The sequence below is a fragment of the Silene latifolia genome, chromosome Y (assembly GCF_048544455.1).
Source record: "Silene latifolia isolate original U9 population chromosome Y, ASM4854445v1, whole genome shotgun sequence".
In the NCBI taxonomy this organism is placed as follows: Eukaryota; Viridiplantae; Streptophyta; class Magnoliopsida; order Caryophyllales; family Caryophyllaceae; genus Silene; species Silene latifolia.
The window spans coordinates 132466271-132487902 of NC_133538.1; positions in this window are offsets into that span (position 1 = coordinate 132466271).

Consider the following 21632-nt stretch of genomic DNA (forward strand, 5'->3'; position numbering starts at 1 on the left):
CCAACGTGGAAAAAACACAGAAACCCTCTGAGGAAGAGGCGCAGCACGAGCTGCGACCCTTCGAAGAGGCGCGATAAATCTTTGCGCCATTTCCCGATTCGCCGATTACGACGGATTTTAGGAAACAGTTTTTAGTATAAATATAGACGTCGAGGGAGCTTTTATTCACATAATTCTTCCGTCCTTCTTCCGTCTATTATATAAAACTCTCCTATTACATAGAAAAATTTACAAATCATGGATGCCTTGGAAAATCGTCTCAATGATTGGACAAATGAATTTACAAACGTCGAGAAGCATGATATGGGTGCTTTCAATTTGGGGTCAATCTTGAGTTTGAAACTGATGAAGGTTGTAAAACCATTTTTGGAAGCTTGTCTCAAATATTGGGACCGTAATTTCCACGTGTTTGCCTTCCCTGAAGGTGACATCTGTCCTTTTCCTGAGGAAATTGCTGCAATTGGAGGATGGGACCCAGAAAATATGCCTATTATACCCTCTAGCTCTCAAGGGTACAAAAACAAGTTTAGAGATTTACTTGGGCTGACTAAAGCGGAGGTTGACCGTCTTGTAACCTCAAAAGGAGTCTGTATGCTCGATTTTATTGATCGGTTTATAAACAGGGAAGACCCTTCTATCTCTTATGTGGCGAGACGTAGGGCATTCGGGTTTTGCCTACTACATGGTTATGTTCTCCAAGGGCATGTTGATAAGGAAATGAGAGGGGATCCTCGTTACTTGAGCTTAACTGAGCAAATGGAGCTGCGCAGGAGCCCAACTTGTCTGTGCCTAGGAGAGATCATTTTGGGGCTGGATAACAGGAAAGCCAACCGCGAGCTTCCTTATTTGGGAAGTCCTATTATTTTGCCGGTAAGAACCTTCATGTACAATACCAACCGTTTTTCTTTTCCTTTGTCTTTTTTCTTTTTTTTCTTTTTCTTTTTTTTTTCGCTTCTCTTTTTTGTTTTTGTTTTTTTATTTTTTATTCTTTTTTTGTTTCGTTTTTTGTTTGTTTTTTTGTTTTTTATTTTTTTATTTTTGGTTGCATACTAATTCCCGTCTTTGGTAGGTCTGGCTCATGGAGCGTCTGCGGTTGATCGAGCCCCCAGCTAATGTACCCGGATATCATACTAGGTCGATTGCGATGAGGACCAGGCTCTATATGGTGGACTTTACTCGGGTTTGCAACTATTGGGAGAACAAGCTGAAGAATGAAGATGGTCCCTTGATCAGATGGGTTGTGCCATGGTGGTATCTCAAGTCATTTACTGGAGTGTCATCTTTAGATCCTACTCGATCGGTACGCATTCCTGGCTTGGAATTCATGGTATGCATCTTCCTGGAGAGACTGATGAGGGAGGTGGGCCTTTAAACAGAAGATTCATAAGCTTGATATTGTTTCTCAGACTGCAGTGGCACATACTGCTGAGAGTCGCAGAGAGTGGGCCCTCAAGTGGGCTCAGAGAAACATGTGGTTCCTACATTCCTCTGTTAGTTCATTGTGGGTATCAGATTCCTATTTGCAGTGGAGGAAGGCTACCACTCCCGAGGAGCGCGAGAAATTCAGGAAGCGTGAGCCTGTTGACTACAAGATCCGTGAGGTAGAAAAGGAGAACCAGAAATATTTGACTGAGGGGGAGGAAGACGCCGGATTCCGAGTTGTTCATCCGTCGAATAAACCGAAGACTTCTCCTGCCGCAGAGATAGTGGTTGATCGAAATGGTAAAGCTAGACCGCGAGAGAGACCTTTGGTGATCAGGTCCGAGATAGCACAGGAGCGCCCGCTCGTGGTCGAGATAAAAAGTATGATAAAAATGACAAAGGCAAGGGAAAGATGGAAGGGTAGCCTAAGTTGTAGTATTATTTATTATTATTATTATTATTATTTGTAATAAGTGGTGGGGTTTTTAGAAACCTAGCCTATTTATTATTTTATTTTTTTTAGCACTTTTATATTATGTGGCGTATTATTATTATTTATGGAGGAAAAAAGAATAAAATATTAATTAGTTATGAAACTATTGTGATTTCCCTTCTTTTATTATTCTTATCGAATTTCAAATGCAAATGCAATTGTCCTTCTATTTACATTTAAAATAATGGGTTGTATCCTGTAAAGGATTGCCTACGTATTCATTTTAAAAATGAAATCAAACACTTGCACGTAGTTCGATTAAATGCAAAAGAATAATTGTTCTAAGCAAGAGCTTGTAGTGAACTAGAAATTGAGCATGAGCCTTACTTACTCTAAAACACAATTCGATTAATTTGATGATATGAGGATGACGAATTGTCAAAATGCAAGAGCAAGGTGACATAAGCTTTATTTCAGCGGGTCAGGGGCCGTTTTTATTTCGTGTCGCATGAGCGACACGTGGGTGTTACGTGTGGCACGTTTTGGTCCTATTCTAGGCATAATATCGTTTTAGTTGGTCGAGGTTAGTTGGTTTAGCAAATTCGTTCCCATCTAGGCCTGTGATTCTAACCGCACCCCCCGGGAATATGGACTTGACCAAGAATGGTCCGGCCCAGTTGGGGTTGAACTTTCCTCGTGGATCGACAGGTAGAAGAGCTCTAACTGATTTGAGGACTAAATCTCCTTCTTTGATGTTTCTAGGCTTGACCCTTTTGTTGAAGGCTCGTTTGATACGTGCCTGATATGTTTGCACATTATGTAATGCACCCAATCTTCGTTCATCCAAGAGGATGAGTTCTTCATATCTATCTTTCTTCCAATCGGCTTCTGGAATTTGACTTTCGAGTAGAATGCGTAAGGATGAGATTTCTAGCTCAACTGGTTGCACAGCTTCCATACCGTAAGATAAATAGAAAGGAGTGGCCCCAGTGGGCGTCCTAACGGATGTGCGATATCCCCATAGAGCGAATGGTATCTTACTTGGCAAATCTCGATAATTATCGATCATTTTCTTGAGGATTGTGACAACATTCTTGTTGACTGCCTCCACTGCGCCATTAGTTTGTGGTTTGTGTGGCGAGGAATGGTGGTGTTTGATTTTGTACTTGGCTAGCAATTGTTCAGTCTCAGCCTGGAAATGTGGCACATTGTCACTGATGATCTCATGTGGGCAACCATATCGACAGATGATATTGGTTTGCATGAACTTTGCCACATTCTTGGCTGTGAGACTGGTGTAAGATGCTGCTTCTACCCATTTGGTGAAATAGTCGATAGCCACCAAAATGAAACAGTGACCTCCTGTTCCGGCTGGGGTGATCTTCCCGACGATGTCGATTCTCCAAGCGGAAAATGGCCAAGGAGAAGTCATGGTGTAGAGTAGTGAAGGAGGGACGTGTTGCACATTCCCGAAGATTTGGCAGTTGTGACAACGTCTGACATATTTGATGCAATCGGATTCCATTGTTGTCCAGTAATATCCCATGCGCGTTATTTTCTTTGCCATCATTGGTCCACTCATGTGAGGGCCACATTATCCATCAAGGACTTCTTCCATCACTTTCTGTGACTGTGAATGATCAATGCAACGCAAGACTACACCAAGAGGTGTTCTTTTATACAATTCTCCTCGCATGAGGATGTATTGAGAGGCGAGTAGGTGTATAGCACGTTGTCCTCTCTTATCCATATCCGGCGGATAGGTGCCATTAAGCTTGAAGTTTAGAATGTCTTGAAACCAAGGTTCCCCTGGGTTTTCTTCTTCATCTGTGATTTGGTGCACTAGGCTGGTTATGACCGTCGTTCGATGCATAAAGGCATTTCTACCATATTGTCTGGCATGTTAATCAGAGATGCAAGTTATGCAAGAGCGTCTGCAAACTGATTTTCTTCTCGAGGTAGGTGTAGATAAGTTACTTGATCGAAGAATTGGGCAACTTGGTCTATCCTGGCCTGATAGGGTGTTAGACTTTTACTTTGAATTTTCCAAGATCCCGTAATTTGGTTGATGATCAAGGATGAATCTCCATGAACTCGAAGATTCTTGATGCCTAAACCTACTGCCGCTTGTAGCCCAATGAGGCAAGCTTCGTATTCTGCTGCGTTATTTGTCACCTCGAAGTCGAGTTTGACGGAGAGTGGTGTATGCTCACCTTCGGGAAAAATGAGCAATACTCTTATTCCAAACCCCCTTTGATTCGATGCTCCATCAAAATAAAGGTCCCAAGAGTCTACATTGGTTTGAAGTATATCCTCATCTGGAAATGACCATGTGTCTACTGCTTGGGTGTCGTTGATGGGATTATCTGCGAAGAACTCGGCGACGGCGCGCCCTTTTATAACCTTCAGAGGTACGTATTTGAGGTCGAACTCTGAGAGCATTAAGGTCCATCTTGCCAAGCGTCCGTTGAGAATGGGTTTTTCGAAGAGGTATTTGACAGGATCCATTTGGAGTACACCTTGACGGAGTAGCTAAGCATGTAATGGCGTAGCTTCTTTGTTGCCCACACAAGAGCGAGGCATGTCTTTTCGAGTGGTGTGTATTTGCATTCATACTCCAAGAACTTCTTACTAAGGTAGTAGATAGCTCTCTCTTCTTTTCCGACGGTTTGTGCAAGCATAGCCCCCATGGCTATTTCGGTCACTGTGAGATATAAACCAAGAGCTTGATCTCGTTGAGGAGGCATGAGCACTGGTGGTTTGGCCAGTATCTCCTTGATTTTGGCAAACGCCTTTTGACAGTCTTCATCCCATATGGTGTGATCTGTTTTCTTTAGCTTTTTGAAGATGGGTTCACAGATCATGGTAAGTTTCGATATGAATCGACTTATATATTGCACCTTGCCTAAAAATCCCCTAACTTCCTTTTCTGTCTGAGGTTGTGGCATTTCGATTAGAGCTTTGATTTTGGAAGGGTCGATTTCTATTCCTCGCTGACTGAGGACATATCCCAGAAGCTTGCCCGACGTTACCCCAAATGCGCATTTCTGAGGATTGAGCCTCATGTTGTACTTTCGTAGTCTTAGGAAGAATTTGCGAAGGTTATCAATGTGCCCCTCTCTAACCTTGGACTTGACAATCATATCGTCTACGTACACCTCTACTTCTTTATGCATCATGTCATGTAGGAGTGTGGTTGCAGTGCGTTGATACGTGGCTCCAGCATTGATTAATCCAAATGGCATAACAGTGTAGCAATAGGTGCCCCATTGAATAACAAAGGCGGTCTTATGCATGTCTTCTATGGCCATCTTTGTAACACCCCTATTTATTTAGGAGCCTTTAGCAAGACATTCCCAATAAATAGGACTGCTACCATCTCGGTTGCCCGAGGTAAATGATACAAATTAAAACAAACCAAAGTACTTTAATAACTTTAACTTATATAATGGTTTTATTACAACATGATTAAACCCAACTAAAATAATAAACAATACAAAATCGCAGCGGAAAACACAATGAATAGACAATTAATTAAATTGTGATTAACTAATTAAGTCAGCTAGACGCCTAGGCTACGGCCAAGTCCTCACGCAATCCCATAAGCTCCCAAGTCAGCTAATCTTTAGTACCTGTCAAATCTGCTCCCCATTATGGTTCATCACAGGTGTTCACGAATACACTGTCAACCACGAGGTTGAGTAGGATAATCACACAACATTAAATATACAAACTAACAGATGAAAACACGTGGAATAAATACCACTACCAATTCCAATCATAACCACACTAGTCGTCCCGGTCCTTGACCGAGGCTCCACCACACCGTCGTCCCGCCAACTCCTGGCCCGGGGATAAACACAAATGTCGTCCCAGTCTGAGACTGAGGATATCTCATAACTCATTGTCGTCCCAGTCCGAGACTGAGGATAATCAATAAAATAACATGCCAATATAAATATTGTCATACAACAAAAAAACATCCGACTATAATTGAGTAATAATAATTACGCATCCATTCAATTCCACAAAACAAAACGAGTTGAGTAGTTATCCTACCTCGTCAGCAAATTCCAATAACGCGCAAAGCCGAGTAAATAAAAATCCAATTAACACAGCTTTTCACAACTCCGTCACCTTGAGACAAGTAATAATTATAATTACTAATTATTCTAATTATATAAATTATAACAATCAAACTAATTAATTAATTGATTAACTATATTAATTATTACGTAACTTGGTAATTTAAACCCGTCTTAAAAACAACTCAACTGATATATTCATAATTTATAAGGATTGCATAACCATTTAAATTATTAATTAAAAACCCGTCTTAAATTAACCAAACCCATGAATAACCCGTGTCAACACCCAAATGACCCGACTAGCACGTTAAACTCGTGTCCCTCACCCATATTATTATATCATTAATAGTGTGTATGGCCATATCTTTAGACAAACTCACCCGCATCCCTCAACTCCCCATACAATCACACGACACAACCCCAACAACTACCACCGCACACACCACCCACGGCCACCATCGTGACCACCCTAGCCAGACCCGACCTTCTCCCACGACACCTCCACAAAACTCCCTCAAAACACACCCTCAACCAGTAATAACAATCAACAACAAACACTATCACTACCGAAAACCCGACATCGACAACACCTACTCTACACACCCACGAAAACCCGACCACAAATACCACCTAACCTGCCACCTATAACCACCATCCAACTATTCACTCAGCCCTCGACAAAAGCCACCCAACACACCCTAATTAAGGCCAAAACAACCATCACAAACTCCCCCGAAAACAGTCGCCATAACACGGGTTGCTCCCCTGTTTTTCGAGACCTGACCACCGTGGTTAAAACACCACACCACGACCAACACCAACCCTCAAACCTCCACTGACTACCACAATGGACATCCCTGGTCCAAGGAGGTTCCAACGGTACCAACCACCCTCGGTCACGGTCACAAACGCGACTATGGTATCCGTCTTAAGACGGTCACGCCCAAACAAACACCCTCCCCTGTTTTCACGCAGTTCCGGTCACTACCTACGCCAACCACCATCCCCGACCACCCTATAGCCACCAATATACTAGCCATACCACTAAGAGTCCAACTATTCCAGGTTCGAGTCACAATAGAGGGTCCAATTTGGGTTTAACCGAATATCAACAACCAATAACCATAAAATACGTGTTACAACCACCCGCATAAACTCCCTTCAAACGCCCCTCTCCTGTCGGTCAAAGGTGGTCAACGGTAGGTCATAATCACTCCCTAGTGGTCCATGGTCATGGTGATGGTCTTAGTTCGTCAAACGGTGCTCTAGTTTATGAGTTATAGCAAAGCAAAGTATATACATGAGACGGCTTACCTCGAGTTAATTAGCGATATAAATTCCGTCTTAATTCCTTCTACGCCTCTTCCTCTTCTCTCAAATTTTCAGTTTTCATATGATAAACTAGGGCAAGGTATTTATCTCTATTTATAAGATAGATTTAGATCTATAAGAGAGCAATTAGGAAACTATGTAATTAACTTATTACTATTATTATTATGAATATTATTCTTATTAGAATTACTACTATTATTATTATTATAACATAATTATCGTTTATTACCATTATATGAATTATCGTATATTATTATTATCCAATTGCCATCCCGACTCAAAATTCTATTATTTTATTTATTACTTTATTATATCATTCTGTCTTATTCACAATTATTAAATATTAACCTTTTAAACTTTTAATTAATCCAAATTACATAAATCATTCTTGTAAACGCTTACGAAATTACGGGGTATTACAATCTTGATCTGATTATATCCTGCGTACCCATCCATGAAGGACAACAACGCGTGATCTACTATATTGTCCACCAATATATCGATATGTGGTAGAGGAAAGTCGTCTTTGGTACTCGTTTTGTTCAAGTCTCTGAAATCAACACAAACACGGATTCTCCCATCCTTTTTGGGTACGGGTACTATGTTGGCTACCCAGTCTGAATACTCGGAAACTTTGATAAACCCGGCTTTGAATTGTTTATCGACTTCGTCTTTGATCTTAAGAGCCCATTATGTCCTCATTCGACGAAGCTTCTGTTTTATAGGTTTGAAACCTGGTTTGATTGGAATTCTGTGCTCTGCAATATCCATGTCGATCCTTGGCATGTCTTTGTAGGACCAAGCAAAAACGTCTTTGAACTCGTGCAGGAGGTCTATGAAACCAGCCCTTTCGGTTGGGCTCAAAGTTGTCCCTATCCTAAGTTCTTGGGGTTCTAGTTCGGTTCCTACATTGATGGGTTCAGTGTTATCTATAACTGGTGCCCCTTCCTCCCCTTGTAATATTTCTTTAGCTATGTAGGGAGGTAGTTCGATGGAATCTGGGTCTGTGTCATCTTCATTATCATCGTAAATAGAATTGCATTCAGAATAACACAAAGAGTAAACAGAATCTGATTTATTCATATTAAATTTTGAAAAGAGTTGAAACAAAGAAGCCATCTGTTCAGTAGTTGGTGGCGGCAAAGGGACAGCTGTTGGGACATTTCCCAAACTACTGTTACTACTTGATACTATGCTAGGAGAAACAAGGGGATTGGGAGTGACGATAAGAGGAGACTCTCTAGGGACTTCTGTAGACTCCGACTCTGATTCCGACTCCGACTCTGACTCGAATTCGTGGTCTTTTGGTTCTCCTTTAAACATCTCTCCTTCTCCAGTGGTGAGCTTGACGAGTCTTCCTTGGTTGTTTGTCCATTTGATCGATTTTCTCCATCCTTTTTGCTGATTCGAACTGGTTTCAGTGATTAACGCGACAGGGTTGAAATGGTCATCTTGAAGTATCATGGTAATGATCTCGTCCTGTGCAGCTCTAACAAATCGATCTTCTCCAAACAGAAGGCTAACGGCCTGTTCGTCTAAGCAAGGTGCTTGACGAGTCTTGACGGTAGGAACCATTTCTGAAGGAATGAAGTAGCAATCGTGAAAGATCTCGATTCCAGCTAGTTGCTTTCCTTTGTAGTGCCAAGGTTCGGGGAACCCATGAAAGTATTCTTGACTCCCTTCTCTAATGAAGTATCCATTTAGGGTATGGAGGTAGGGTCACACTTGGATTCCCACGTTCTTACGGTTTTGGAACTGTGTGAGCATCTCTAGAGCTTCTTCTTTCGTGGGTTTGTATCCCAATCCTAACGTTATCCTTTGAGAGTTTCCTTCTTTATAAGGTGCAAAGGTATTTCTTCGGACAAGATTCAATAGTATTCCCGGGCAGTATCCCTGAGACTTGAGTATATGGTTGACCACTATATTGGAATATGGATTGAAGTACAAGGGTGCCAGTTCACTTTCTACAAGGTTTATGCTATGGAAGCCCCCAAGCTCGTATACTGGATATGTAACCACTTGGTTGCTTGACATATTTTCTATCACTGCCTTAATAGGTGACGAAGTGATCGTCACTACTTTGCCATCTAGTGGAATCTTGATTTTCTGGTGGAGGGTGGATGTTACCATTTTGGAAGTGTGAATCCAAGGCCTTCCCAGAAGTATGTTGAATGATGCTTCGATATCCACTATTTGAAAGTTAACCTTTCGCTTAATTGGCCCCGTGGCTATGGTGAGATTGACTAGTCCTACTACCTTGCGTCGTGTACCGTCGTATGCGCGAACAACTTGGTTGGTAGGGGTCCAATCCGATTCTTTTATGCCCAACTTATATGCCGTTTTTAATAGTATGACGTTGACCACAGAGCCATCATCTACCAAAGTCATTGGCACATTATTCTTTAAGCAAATGACAGTAATGTATAGAGCCAGGTTGTGATTAGCGCCGAAAGGTGGTAAATCCTCATCTGAGAAAGTAACTGGGTTACTTATCTTAGTTGAATCTTGGAAGACCAAGTTGACTACATCATCAGGTGTGGCGTTGTATGCCACGTTTAATTTAGCCAAGGCTTGCAGCAAAGCTTGGCGATGAGGGAATAAACTTGTAACTAGTTGTCAGACTGAAAGATCAGCCTTTGTCTTTTGTAATTGCTTTAGCAAGTGGTCAGTAGACGTATCTTCGCCATCATTTAGTGTAACGACGTTGGTTTTAGTAATTGGACCATTAGCTATGGGACCATTCTGACAAACATTTTGAACGAGTAAGGTGGTCTATATCTTGGTTTTCACCATTCTTGACTATGTCCTCACTAATCTTGACTAGGTAGTGCTCAGTGAGGTATTCATCCTCATCGTCATCGGCCCATATGCCGTTAATAGTAGCAAGCTCCCTCAACCTGATGATTTCAGCTTCTAAGTGGATTATTTGATCGATTAGGTTATCAACCACAGTTATCACTTCTTGCATCGTAGAACTTGGGGAAAGATTTAGTGGCATACTTTCCTTAGGTGTAGTGCTTGGATTGTGGAGGGATGCCACTACATTTTCTAGTTCTGAGACTTGTCTATTCACACTCCTTGCCCATGCAATGAAGTCGGTGATGGTAGGAGAAATGGTGGAGTAACTCCCTTCACCTTCTAATGCATGGATCTCATCTTCGGCTGGAGAAATGAGGTGTGAACAATCTAAGGTAGATTCTTCATTTGTAATCATCAGAACTCCAAGAGGATTCTGAGTATTGTTAGGCTTACCACCAGGAGGTATGGGTAGGCGACCGTCTTCGATCATATCTTGAAGGACATGCTTTAGATTGTAACACTTTTTTGTATCGTGACCCTTACCTCTATGATATTCGCAGTATGAATTTTCGTCCCAGAACTTGGATTTCTTTTCTGGATCAGGTGTAGGTCCTATGGGTTGGAGCTTACCATGTTTCATTAACCTCTTCAAAGCGTTGGAGTACGTGTCACCAATGTTTGTGAACTTCCTTTGGAGGTTATTCTTCTTTGATGATTCAATAAGGTTAACCTCATCAGTCTTGCTAGTAGAGCCGTAAGAACGACTTGTTGAGTCTTGATATCCACGACCCACCGTTTTGGACAAGAGTCCTTTACGGATGTCATCTTCAATTCTTGTTCCTAGCACAGTTAAATCTTTGAAGGTTTTATTGTTTTGGTATCTCAAGTGATTTTCATAAATAGGCCTTAAATTATCCACGAACTTTTCCACAAGGGTAGCTTCATCCGGAAGCTCGACGAGTTGTGTACTAGTCTTCCTCCACCTACTTAGGAAGTCGGTGAAGCCTTCTTTCTCATTTTGGGTAAGAACCTCTAAAGTGCGCATATTGCCTTGGATTTCAGCATTATCCGCATATTGTTTAGCGAACTCGATTGCAGCATCGTCCGAGGTGGCAATCTTCTTGTGTTCTAGGGAATAGAACCATTGCTTAGGAATGGTGTCGAGAGATGAAGGAAAGATCCTTAAGAACATCTCGGGTTTGATGCCTTTGATAGACATGTAGTCTTTGAAAGCACGGGTGTGGTTCAAAGGGTTTTCATGTCCCTTGAACTTTGGGATGTCAGTCATGTTGAAGTTGGTTGGCAATTTGGCACTCACGGTCTCATACTTGAGATTGTTTTCCCTGTAGATATCGTCTCCTTTGAGGTACATTAATTGCTCCTCCAAGTATTGGAGTCGCTTCTCAGCTTCAGTAAGACCTACTGGAGGGTTGACTTCTGCTTGTCAAACATAGGGTGGAAAGTTTTCGTTCATAACTTCAATAGGAATTTCATCTTCTGCAGGAGGTAGCCTAGTTTCTACCACAATAATCCGGTTTTCAATAGCATTAAGGCGTTCAAAAGCTTGTTCTTGACTTGTTTGGAGACGAGCGAGCGCAACTAGGATTTGATCATTACCATTTTGGGATTGTCCATTGACACTTGCGTGACTAGTTCCAGACATCTTGGAAACTGGATAAGAGATTGACGACGAATCAAAATACGATCGACCATTCTAGCACACTTACTCAAAGAAGAGACTCGAACTGTGAAGTGGGGGTGTTCCACTTGTGTAAGTGAGGTTTGAAAATGACAAAGTTTTGAAATGTTTGTCCTAATCAACTGTAGTGTAGTTTTAGGAGTGTTGACTCGAAGTGAGGTTTTGAAATGGGCTTTTGAGGCCCGACTTTCGACTCGATATTTGGACAGAGTTTTGACTCGTTTTGCGCTAATTTGGGACATTTCTTGAAAATATTTACATTTTGAAAGTGGTTTTTTATTTTACAAAATGCGTCATGGTTTTGTTTAGAAAATAGTGATCATATATGATACAAGCATTCAAACAGGCATTATAAAGGTATGTTGAGTGCATTTAAAGGGTTTTGGTTTAAAGGGTGGGTTGTCATACCGAACAATCAAACTCGGGTTTGTAGAGAGGTCCACGCCAAACAAGAGTAAGGCCGGTTCCTAGTCCATTCCCTTGAGTAGTGAAGGCCCTTGATACAAACAGGAGTAAGCATCGTGGTATGGTTGACGTCAATCGCTATCCATCCTTAGGTCCAGATAAGAATTTGGACCGTCCAGATGGGACGATTAGTCCAATAGGTTGGGTTGGGCCTAGGAAGGCCGAATAAAATGATCTAAGAAGATCGAGTAATGAAAAACGACAACTGTCTCATATAAACTATTCCCTAACCTTGTTCAAGTTTCACCCTTGGCAACACGTAAGTGTATTACTCCCCAGCGGAGTCACCAAACTGTGGACACGGGGGGGCCCACGGGGGCGTTTGGGAAAACAAGCGTTTGCATTTGTGGAGTCGCCACCAATTTTTATGGGAAATTGGAACCGTTCGAATACTTCGCGTCATGCCAAGACACAAAGTAGTGACATGAACACTAAGAACTCGTTACCCTTAGCATTTTATGTCTAGAATGACTCTCGTGGATGCCAATGAACAAGGATGTTCATAGAGATCTGGAGTAAGAGGTGAGGGTACGTATTAGGAAGTTCTTTTGATCGAACACCTAATCCCGCCCGCCTTGATAGCGGCCTCTACTAATGATTAGGGAAAATCATCTATACTCGATATGTTGTCGATTATATGCATGCAATGCAACATCCAAAGTTTTAATCCTAGCATATGAGAATTAAACTATGTCGGTGAACACGCAACTAAGCAAAAAATTGGGTCGAAGTAGAGATTAAGGTCGATTATATGTGAAAGCAAGCAAACGATACGATGATAAAGAGGAAATACAATAATTAAAATTACAATAATTACAATGATTTAATTGATTTACGTCGAAAATACATTTAAAACGGATAATTTGACAAAAGAAAAGGAAAATAAATAAGGTTAGAAAACGGACAGATTAGTGATGATATTACGGGTAATAGTTGATTAATAAGTAAAACTAATAAACTAGGTCAAAGCAGAAACAGAAGTTCAGAGACAAAAATCACCCAGGAACAGGCGCAGCAGAGCTGCGTCCCTTGGAAGAGGCGCAGTGGTCACTGCGTCTGGTCCTGAAGTGAATTCTGACTGTGAAGCCGGAACTGCATATTGTTAATGTTCATTGGTGAATTTAATGATCGATTATTGGCATTCGACTCAAGTAGAAGTGATTTAACAGGTTATTTACATGTAAATTGGTCATAAAAGCGATAAAAAACAAACTCAAATGAATTAGAACGAATTATAGACTAATTATGAGTGAATTAAAGATTAATAAGAGATTAATTACAACTAATTTAGGTCAAATTACTAAGACGGAAACGAATGTAAGACGCGATAAACTGAAGAAAATATACAAAGGTCGAATCCCATAGATTTGATATGAGTGAATCGAATCTCCAAAACCCGGGTTTGATTTTAATGACGAAAACCCGCAAATATTGATTATAAGGGATTTAAGTCGGGATTTAAAGGCGGAGATTATACATATTATGATTATAGTTATTATATACGAATGAAAAAGAAGAAAATAAGAAAGAAAAACGAAAGAAGATGAATTAACAAAAAGACGAGGAAGAAGAAGAAAAGCAGGAACTGCGGCAGCCTCAGGAAGAGGCGCAGTAGATGCTGCGTTTCTTCTTAACGTCTGTCTTCTGTTAACCCGTAAAAATATGTTTGATAAAAGGGTTTTGTAAATCGGTTTTAAACATGCTTTCGACGTAAACATTACAATAGTTTATACAATAATAAAATACAATAATAAAACATGGGATTTACACCCTCAGACTTACATGTTTGACGAAACAAGATTGACTAAGTTAACGATTAGTGATTGCTCGACTCGAATGTATGATGAAAGTGCCCTCGTAAGAAGAATTAAATTAAATTGATTAGATTGATTGAGTGAGTTGGTCAAATTGGTCGGTCATCCAAAACGAGATTGTTACTCAGAAGGATCCGAGCTTACGTGGTCGAAAGTTCAAGCACATAGACGCCAATAAGCAAAGAGCACGGTCTTAGAATGCAGAGGGAGAAGAGAAAGGCGGACACTCGCGTGAGAAATATGAGGAACGAAGGTCCCTATTTATACTAATCACACGGAGGAATTAGGGTTTCGGTAAAACTTTGGAAACAAATCTCGAAAAGATCTTAAAATACGCAGAAAAGAGCTGGGAAAGAGGCGCAACAGCCACTGCGGCTTTTGGAAGAGGCGCAGCAGGTGCTGCGTCCTTTCCCTAGGAGTTTCCTCTTGCGGAAGAAAGATTTTCCGCGTTTCTGTTATAGAATTGCGGTAGATCTCGACTTCCTTATTGTTTAAAATATAATTTCGGGATATATTCTGCCAAAACATTAAAAGATTAAAATATGGAATAGAAATATCCGGAATATTCCAGAATATTCCTACTCGGCATTTTAAACGGTTTATTAGAAAATGAAGACGGTTTTTGACCCGGACTCTAAATGAACTCTAATTACTGTCAAAACGACCGTAATGGCGCGTAGATGACGACCAAGGGGTAGACACAAGTATTTGAGCTATCACTTAACGATAAACTTACGAATTATCATAAATCGTTCCGTGTACCAAACATGCGGCCCAATCATCACCAGGTGGCTTGCGGAAGGTGCAGAAATGAGGTATCTACACTTACATATGTTATAACCAATTTCCGACCCCACACTTAGTTTCGACATTGTCCTCAATGTGGAGGAGAGTACTACAAATGCAAAGGAAAAGAAACAAATGCAAAAGGAGTACGGACTGCCACACGTAAAGCGCTTTTGGTTTTCAACGTTTGCTCGATGCCTTTTAATATCTTCTTATTTTCAAGAGTCAAGAGCGGAACAACTCAAAATCCTTAGCAACTTATCAAATGCATTAGCCCATAGACAAGAGGCATGACCATAGAATAGATCACCCACATTGAAGGCATAGGCAACGAAATAGTAAACACAAGATACGTGTCTCAAGTTTTCATGTTTAATCGACGGTTTCTTCTCACGGTATGGTTCCTTGAAGGATGGGATGGACTTGGTGAAAACCATGTAAGAATGAGGCGACTCGTGAGCTTCTTTGGGTGATAAGTTTGATGGCTTTTCAAAGCAAGTTTGAGGCAGTTCCTCTTTATGGGGGTACACCTCAACATACTCATTTCTCATTCCTTCTTTAACATCTTCCTTGACCCCCACACTTACAAATTTCATAGGCTTTGGAGGTTCACACATCACGTTTTTAAGAGCCTCCACCTTCTCTTTTTCTATCACAAACGCCTCACAAATCATTGGTCCTTGCTCATTCTTCTAAAACACCTCACTCCTTGATTCCTCAAGGGTCAATTCCGGACAAGAGTTACTACGAACCAAGGAGTTGTTTCCAATGTGTGGGCGTCAAATTCAGTACAAGAAATGTGAATAGGGATCTCAATGGATGCCATGACTAAAGAAGGTTTCAAGTCACACATATTATCTTCCTCATCAAATAGATCCTCAAAATAAGAGTTGTCAAAGATGTAAACAACCTCTTCCTCAACCTTACTTCCCTCATGTTCATCTTTTTCAACAATTTGACCCAATGACTCCTCACACAACAACTCCTCACCAAGGCCACTAAGGACCAAGGAGTTGTCCTCATCCACATGACTATTACTAGAGGAACCATCATCACTAGTGCACAAGGTGATGGTAGATAGCACAACGGGGGAGTGGCATGGAAGTGTGGTGAAAACATAAGAATCCTTCTCATCATCCCAAAAAAAATACTCTTCATAAGAGTAGCTTGTATCAAGACTAAGGGGAGGAGGGTTTTCAACCTCAAGATCATTCTCTTTATCATAGGAATCATCATCAAAATACTCATTGTCTAAAGTGTGAAGAACCTCTTCATCGATTTTATTTCCATCAATATCACCACGAATTTGGTTCATTTGGTTATTGAAGATGTCCAATTCCAACGTGTTGGGCTCTATTTGCCTATCAAAATTTTGATTCATTTCCTTTTGACCTTTTATAAGAACTTGAAGAAATTCTTGGATTCTCGTTGAAGAATTTTGCAACTCCCGTTCTCTAGTGTCATGTGCAAGATATTGAAAAAGTTCCCATTGATACTCATAATTCCCTTCACGGAATTTTTCATTACTCAAGCAATGCACATGAAACTTACCATCCTCATTTAAACCATAATAAACCAAATGGACAATCTCCCATAATTCATAAGAATACTTGCATTGCAAGACATATTGCTCAACTCTATCAAAGTAAGTGCAAAACAATTCAACCTTATCTTGTGGAAAGTAGATATGAGCCATTTAATCAAACAAGTAAATAACTCATGGCAAAAAAAAAATGAGTCTTAATATTTACAAAGACTAACTACACTAATTAAAGACCAATAGTTCAAAAACAAGCTTTAGCTATGTTGCCTTCCCCGGCAACGGCGCCAAAATTTGATAGAGAAAATTACTAAGGTTTCGTTAATCCACTAATTAACCTATCAAACAAACAATTTATAGACCTAACTAGACTCTACTAACTTCTAACAATAAGGTAGTAAAATGGCATGTAACACCCCATACACCAAGGTGCCTTACCAAGACCACCTAATGCATGGAAGTGCTACCATCTTGGTTACCTGAGGCATAGTAATCAAAAGTGGCCATCAAGAAACATAGTTTAAGCATAAAGTTTAAAGTGATTACATCAAAACCAACTGTAAAGTAAAGTACAACTGTTCTAAAACCAAACTACAACTAAAGTACAAAAGGTATCATGATAACACAGTGAAAGACTACTATCAGACTCGTGATGACTCTATCCCCAACTAATCCTGCGCGCATCCATAATATACCTGCTAGACAACTGCTCACCACCCCCGAATGGATCACCAGAGTTTTTAAAACATTTAAACGGGGTCAGTTACTGATTACACAAAACAAGATAAACAAGATAACAATACATACACAACTCCCATCTCCATTATATCTCCACACACATGACTACACACTAAAGTGTGTAGTCGTGCCAGAATACCCATCGCAACAAATATTCCACGCCGCCAGTGGGGGACCGCAGCCGTACCCACCAAATCCCCGCTCATCTATTCCGAGCGATAACCCATGTTCCTTAATGTACACATCCCCTCTTGTGGCGGGTTCCACAGAGGGCAAATCAAGGACGTGAAGCCACTCCCGCAAGTGACTCCACTCAACCGAGGACACGCCTCGCGAACCACAGACAAACACAAAACAACCAATTATACAACAACAACATCAATACAATCCAATACGTTAAAGATCACCAATAAACACAACCATCACCAACAACTATGTAATCAATAACAGAGTAGGGAAACCCTACCTGGAAATGTACACATATACCGTCACAATAGCGAATCAGCAAAGTTCCTCCACGAAATCACCTCCTATCAAATATACAATCATACAATCACTATCTAGTATCAAAATACTCCCAAAACCCCCAAATTACCCAATTAAGGTTTCAACTAATATCAACGAAAAGGCATAAAAACTATACAAGGATCTTACCCACCACACGACGAACTCAACGGCGTAAAGAACACGATGATCTGACTCCCCTAGCCTTTCGGATTTGATAGCAACGCGAAGATGGAAGTAACGTAACTTGTTTTCTCTCTTGAAAGATTTTAGAAAAGATAAAAGTGACAAAGGAATTGACGGAAAGCTTTACATATCAATCACGCGTTACTAACAAAACCCGGCTAAAACAACCCGCAGAACCGACTTATTCGATCGAGTGACCCTTACTCAATCGAGTGTTACACTTACTCGATCGAGTACCCATCAGCAGAACACTATTTTAAAATCCAAACTCACTTACTCGACAGAGTAAGCCCCACTCGATAGAGTACCCAACAGCATAGAAAACCATAGTATTACAGTCTTCCCTCCTTAAAATGAACTTCGTCCCTTAATTTCAAACCCAACCTATAAAACATGAACTCTTAACACCAACTCCACCAACTATCCCTACCTCCACAGCATGGATCACGATATCGTATCCACCACATTATAGTCTGTCGACACTAACTCCATACACTTCCAAATACCATCCACCAACGGTGCTAGCTTCATCTCACTAACATATTATCCACTAGAAAGATCCAATATCAAGACACTCATAAACATCAAACGGAATGTTACATTCTACCACCCTTAAAAAGAACTTCGTCCTCGAAGTTCACTCACACTCATAAACATCATCATCTAACTGTCAACACTATCGAACTCATAAACATCATCATCCAACTATCAACACTATCGAAGTATTCTACCATTCCTAAATATCGCACTACTACAAGCACGACCATGACCCTTAATAATATCAACCACAACATAAATCCATCCTTTATTCTACGCCAAGGCTCAAACTTCCAATTATACCGCAACATGTACAACCATCAAGCTCTCTTTGTCGCATCCTACTCCTCTTAAGATAAGTTTTACGTCCTCGTAACCCACTAATACTAAATCCTTTGCTATACTTCCCAAAATCCTCATCACCACTGCATGTCAACGATAACCGACTAGAACCTCAACACCTACAACCATCCCTATATCAAGGTCTCTCTTCCTCTAACAGTCCTCCTTCCTCAATTCATTTTACACGCCACTATACCATAAAATCCTCAGCAAAATCACCACGCCAACTCTTCAACATTACCGCAAAATGACATACTCCTCTATACATGCGCTTATCTCCATAATCATAATTCACGATCCACAATTGTTACACACACTCTCACTAGATCCTCAAGCTCTCCCTCTTATTACAAAAACTCATCCACAACTTAATATGATACTAATTTCCAACACCTTATACTCACTGTCCCAATAAAATATTATGAACCACCTATAACTTCCAGAACAGTACAACACATGTTCCACAAATCAATTGCCATTACTATGTCAACCAATGTCTCCTCTAAAAGAAGATCACAAGTACTCCAACAACCTCTCGAAACTGTGTCCCATCAACAGGATATCACTATACCATGGCAACAACGGAAACATACACAACTCTCTTCCATATCATACTCTACCCTCACTTCCAAGCTGAAACTGGTAAGAAACATCAATAAACAAAATAACCGTTTATCTGTCCCAACCGAAACTCGAAGTAACAGCAGTAAACAAAACAACAATCTATGTATAACTGGTATGTACTTTCGAAAACTCATATCGTAATCATCCCTCCTACTCCACCACAACCGATGACGGCATCGCAACACCGCCACTAACAGCCGTACCGCAGCGCGAAAATACCCGCATCACAACACAAAGTACCGTGCCCGGATCACCACCCGAGGCATAACAGCCAAATCGATAGTCATCGCAACTTACACAATTCCCATAAACACTGACTCAGTATAACTTTTCGGACAAGAAAACTTCCTCAACACCACTTTAGTATATCACAACACAACATATTACACGGAATAAACAGATAAGAACCTCGTGAATATCATCCATACCATTACACGGAAATAAACACATATCATGAATACATATACAAGTATAACTAGCCATGCCAAATCACCCAAACTATCACTTTTGAATATCATTCGATTAGGTTACCGTACCCAACATATATTGCAGAACATTCAGATAACAACTTTATAACTATCACGTCATACCACTTCTCGTGAGATCAGAACCTCACACAAACATTTATATAAATCATAGACCCATAATAACATCTAACTAGTCAATCCTGATCACGTAAGTTACCACCTGATAAAGGTTATCTCTCGCCCGAGATTAACTCGCATGCCCTTCATAACACATTCTCCCATTCGCAAACTATCACCTTCTGTCAAATGTAGCCATACCATTAATACTCAACTACTAGCAACCGCCTCCTATAACCACATCTTATACTTCCTCACAACCATACATATCAATCTGGTCTCTGCAAAATCAACCTCTTTAGAATGGCTATCTTTCCTGCTTATCATCACCCTTAACCACAAGTGACAACACCTCAACACTACCACCGTTCGTATATCAAACCCTTTTACACTCATCTCTAAATATCATGGTTTCTTTCCCATTTTCGGTTAACATCCCAAATGACGAACATTAAACCCATCAACCAAAATTCACCTAAACATTCATCCCATTTTTGTCTTTAATTGTATCGCCACCTAACTCACCACCAAAATCTCATATCGTGCAAATACTCTACCAACTTTTACTCCCCTTAATTCCTCGAAACTCATGGCTAACATGTTAACCTGAAACTCCTGTATAACCATTAACTCATACCTTCTCATGATGCTATCACACATTTCCATGATTCCTTACTTTCATGTTCCTTCATTCCGGTCGACGTTTTCTCGGCTTAATTTCATCCTTCCCTTCCCTTTACACTCAACAATACCAATTATTAGTTCATCTCTTTACTCCTTATACCTAACTCTCTGGTAATCCGGTTACCTTCTCACTCTTTCTTACCATGGGTCCTCTCTCATCATTCTACTCACTCACACTTGCCACTAAACAATCCACAAAATCAACGTTTACTGTTCAACTACTTGTTTTTTTTTTTAGAAATCAAAACTCATTACATACCGTTAATTGCCTAAGGAAATTACATACTAGGCTCACCTCTTGATAATTCAAATTCCCAAACTAAATCTCTATCTACAAATTCACATCGCAGCATAACTCAATCTAAGCTCTTTATACCCTATTCTTTTCCATCTATCTACAACGATCTTTCCATTACATATATCGTTAACCAACCCAGTTATAACTATCTCCCTTCATAGTCCTTAAACATGCGGCTATATCACTCACCACATCTCACAAAATATGCTCCCTGCCTCGATAAGCTCATCAATCTCCCTTTCCTTTTTCCATTATCCATCACAACCACATATAACTCAAGTCCTCCACACCGAACTCATACCCATCACAAGATGTTATTCATTACATCATAAGATCTGGTAACTTATGCATCAGAACCAACACTTAGTAAAACAATGCATAAAGAAGCAAAAGAACACCTTTGAATTAAATATGGCATGCGACGGGGTAAAAAGATAAGCATATGACCCAAAACAGAGGTCACTAGATCGAGTACAGCCTACTCGATTGAGTAGGTGAAGGTCAGAAGCACGTACAACAAATTACTAGGGCTACTCGATCGAGTAAGGGGTACTCGATCGAGTAACAAGAGGTGCACTCGGTCGAGTAAGGGCTACTCAATCGAGTACCCTACGCATTTCTCAGCACTATCTAATTTTCGTAAAACGGTCATATCTCACTCGTTTCTTGGTCATTTTGGGCGTATGACATATCGTTAGAATTGTAAAAGAACAAGCTATCACCTCCAAGTAGAATCACATCAAAATCACATATAAAT